This window comes from Bos indicus, chromosome 4, assembly GCF_029378745.1.
Source record: "Bos indicus isolate NIAB-ARS_2022 breed Sahiwal x Tharparkar chromosome 4, NIAB-ARS_B.indTharparkar_mat_pri_1.0, whole genome shotgun sequence".
NCBI classification, from domain to species: domain Eukaryota; kingdom Metazoa; phylum Chordata; class Mammalia; order Artiodactyla; family Bovidae; genus Bos; species Bos indicus.
In genome coordinates this window covers 49276293-49280541 of record NC_091763.1, presented here as the reverse complement: position 1 = coordinate 49280541, position 4249 = coordinate 49276293, and the positions used below count along the sequence as shown (strand labels likewise).

Genomic DNA, 4249 nt, shown 5'->3' with positions numbered 1-4249 from the left:
CGGGCGCTGCACGATTGGCCCGCGTGGTGCGCGCCTGTCAGGCCCGGCGTCGTACACTGTCGTAAAGAGCGTAAAGAGCGTTTTGTGGCACCGGGGAATGCGGGACATCTTACACGTATGGAAGTGTGCGGATTTGCGGTCTGATCTAGTACTTGAAAGGCAGAACAAATAAACTAAACTGTTGCTTCCTTAAAGCACGCTACGGAAAGTATCACTTCATGGGAAATAGATGGGGAAACAGTGTCAGACTTTATTTTGGGGGGCTCCAGAATCACTGCGGATGGTGATTGCAGCCATGAAATTAAAAGACGCTTACTCCTTGGAAGGAAAGTTATGACCAACCTAGATAGCATATTAAAAAGCAGAGACATCACTTTGCCAACAAAGGTCCGTCTAGTCAAGGCTATGGTTTTTCCAGTGGTCATGTATGGATGTGAGAGTTGGACTGTGAAGAAAGCTGAGCGCCGAAGAATTGATGCTTTTGAACTGTGGTGTTGGAGAAGACTCTTGAGAGTCCCTTGGACTGCAAGGAGATCCAATCAGTCCATCCTAAAGGAGATCAGTCCTGAGTGTTCATTGGAAGGACTGATGCTGAAGCTGAAACTCCAATACTTTGGCCACCACATGCGAAGAGTTGACTCATTGGAAAAGACCCTGATGCTGGGAGGGATTGGGGGCAGGAGAAGAAGGGGATGACAGAGGATGAGATGGCTGAATGGCATCACCGACTTGACGGACATGAGTTTGAGTGAACTCCGGGAGTTGGTGATGGACAGGGAGGCCTGGCGCGCTGCGGTTCATGGGGTCGCAAAGAGTCAGATACGACTGAGCTACTGAACTGAACTGAACCAGTTCTTGACTGTGCTAGGCTGAGGAATCTCAGCACTTCTGAGCATTATCTCACTTTATCCTTAAACTATATGAAGGATTCCAAGTATTTACACTTCTTGGATGAGGTTAAATACCACCTCCAAAGTCCTACCAACGACAGATAACTGGAGCCCTAAGGTTAAATACTTTAGGCTTATTTACTGCTTTATAATCTCTCCATCAGCTCAAAAACCATATTAGTGCTGGGGTCACAGACTTTGGTATCACCAGCATCCTGCTCTAAGTAACTAAGCTAACTGGCAATATGTAGAAAACACGTTATCTTCTGTCTCCTCAGCTAGTTAACACACCTCCCTGTTAGAGTAAATTAGAATGTGTGGGGTGATGGGTGAAATTATAGGTTTTTATAAGAGATACTGGAAAACAATGTCTTCAAAATTGAGCAGAGGGACTTCCCCCAGAGTCTGTGTGCTTGTGCTTAGCCACTCAGTCATGTCCGACTCTTTGCAACCTGGTGGACTGTAGCCCTCCAGGCTTCTCTGTCCATGGGGATTCTCCAGGCAAGAATACTAGTGTGGGTTGCTATGCCCTTCTCCAGGGGATCTTCCCAACCCAGGGATTGAACCGAGGTCTCCTGCATTGCAAGCGGTTTCTTTACCGTCTGAGCCCCTCTAGGGAGGCCATCCCCTGCACTCTAGGGGTTAAGAATCTGCCTTCCAATGCCAGGGATGTAGGTCTGATCCTTGATGGGGAACTAGGCTACCACATGCCAGAGCTGTGGGGCCAAAAAAAAAAAAAAATTGAGCACAGAGGTACAGAGTCTGATCTTTGCTTTGTAATAACTTTGTAGCATAGATATAACTTAATTCTACATTTCTTGAGTTTACTACCCAGGCACTGTGGATTTAAATACTACTTAGAAATTACTGAGAATTCCCTGGCGGTCCAGTGGTTAAGACTCCACACTCTAACTGCCAAGGGTCTGGGTTTGATCCTTGGGCAGGAAACTAAGATCCCATAAGCCTTTTGGCACAGCCAGAAAAAGAAAAAGAAATTACTCCTTGCCTAGCTAAGCTGTTTTGGGAGAGAAGATACGAATGATATTTAGTGTTTGTTTTTAGAGACTGCCACTTCACATTCAATGTCCATTTTCCCTGTTCTTTCCTCTGTACATGAGCATTTTGGCCATCTTAACCATTTTCATGCATTTAGCACCCACCTACATACACTGAAGGAACCCACTTAGCAACTAAACAACAATGTACACTGATAACTCCTAGATCCTTAGCTCCTGTCTCTACATCTCTCCTGGTCTCCAATTCCATATTCTCAACTCTCTACTGAACATGTCCAAGTGGGTGATTCTGCCAGCACTACAGTTTCAATTATCTAGTATCTAAAATATTAAATACATATTAGCTTCCTTCTTGGAGAAGGCAATGGCACCCTACTCCAGTACTCTTGCCTGGAAAATCCCATGGACGGAGGAGCATGGTGGGCTACAGTCCATGGGGTCGCTAAGAGTCGGACATGACTGAGCGACTTCACTTTCACTTTTCACTTTCATGCTTTGGAGGAGGAAATGGCAACCCACTCCAGTGTTCTTGCCTGGAGAATCCTAGGGACAGGGGAGCCTGGTGGGCTGCCGTCTATGGGGTCACACAGAGTCGGACACGACTGAAGTGACTTAGCAGCAGCAGCAGCTTCCTTATGATTCATGATGCCTCCAATCATCCATAGTGAAAAATACTATAGCCATTCTCAACTCTTCCCTTTATCCCAATATCTAACTAGTCACTGTTGTAGTTGACTACAGCTAGAAGCAGACCTGGAGATAAGCATTTGAGTACAGCAAGTTTGTTGAAGAGATTATCCAAGAAAACATCAGTAGGGGATGGAAAAGAGATGGAAGTTATTTCAGTTACATTAATGAGATTGTTGGATGGCATCACCCACTCAATGGACATGAATTTGAGCAAACTCTGGGAGATAGGAAAGGACAGGGAAGCTTGGCATGCTACAGTCCATGGGGTGGCAAAGAAGTATGATACGACTGAGTGACTGAACAACAACAATGAGTAGATTATACATGTGGGCAGTTGGGTCTCAGACACATCGGAGACCTCTGGAGAGTGGCACAGAACATGCTTCAGAGTTGTTCTACCCAAAATATATCCATCAACTTCCATCAGGCTTTGGTTGAGGACTGCTCCCAGGGATTTTTAACTATGTGGCATATCTGGGCTGTGTGAGCCCTAACAGAGAAATCTCTCAGGCAAAACATCCCTGGTGCTTCTAAAAAGGCAGCTTTGGGTGAGAATGAAAAGAAAAAGTGAATGCTAAAAGTATACAGGTGAGACTAATAAGGTTGGCTATAATCACCAAGTTCTATCAATTCTGAATGTGAGAATAAGAGTGAAGGGAACACCAACACAGATTCCAAACTTTTACCTTAGATAGTGGGGTGTTTAGTGAAACCAGTACAGAAATAAAAGGAAGTACAGCTCTGGGGAGAAACTGGAGACAGACGGCTCCCCTAAGAAAAACAAATATCGTATATTAATGCATAAATGTGGAATCTAGAAGAATAGTACAAATGAACCTATTTGTAGAGCAGGAATAGAGACACAGATGTAGAGAACAGACACAGGAATGCAGAACGGGAAGGGGAGGGTGGGATAAATTGGGAGGTTAGGACTGATGTTTATACAGGCTTCCCTGGTGGCTTAGGCAGCAAAGAATCTACAAAGTGGGAGACCTGGGTTCAATCCCTGGGTCAGGAAGATCCCCTGAAGAAGGGAATGGCTACCCACTCCAGTATTCTTGCCTGGAGAATTTCATGGACAGAGGAGCCTGGCAGGCTGAAGTCCATGGGGTTGCAATGACTTGGACATGAAAAGTCCATGTCTGAAAGTCTGAAGTGAAGTCACTCAGTCCTGTCTGACTCTTTGCGACCCCATGGACTGTAGCCTACCAGGCTTCTCCATCCATGGGATTCTCCAGGCAAGAATACTGGAGTGGGTTACCATTTCCTTTTCCAGGGGATCTTCCCAACCCAGGGATCGAACCCGGGTCTCCTGCATTGGAGGCAGACGCTTTAACCTCTGAGCCACCAGGGAATTCAACTAACCCTAGCATACTACATGTGTAAAACAGATAGCAAGTGGGAACCTGTTGTTTAGCACAGGAAGCTCAGCTCAGTACTCTGTGATGGCCTAGATGAGTGGGGCAGAGGGTGGGATGGAAGGGAGGTTTTAAAGGAAGGGAATATATGTATACATATAGCTAATTCACTTCATTGTACAGCAGAAAGTAAAGCACGATTGTAAAGCAACTATACTCCAATTTTTTTTTTAAGTGATGCTTGACCTAAAATCCAAACCGTTCGAAGGAGTGCTCCAGGCAGTAAGCATCATCA

General features: G+C 45.4%; 1 non-coding gene across 1 annotated transcript; it reads right to left on the bottom strand.

Annotated features, from left to right (window-relative positions):
• Positions 1-3878: 3878 nt before the first annotated feature.
• On the bottom strand, positions 3879-3950 carry TRNAW-CCA (transfer RNA tryptophan (anticodon CCA)). The gene has a single exon. It is a non-coding gene; the product is annotated as a tRNA-Trp (tRNA).
• Positions 3951-4249: the final 299 nt, after the last annotated feature.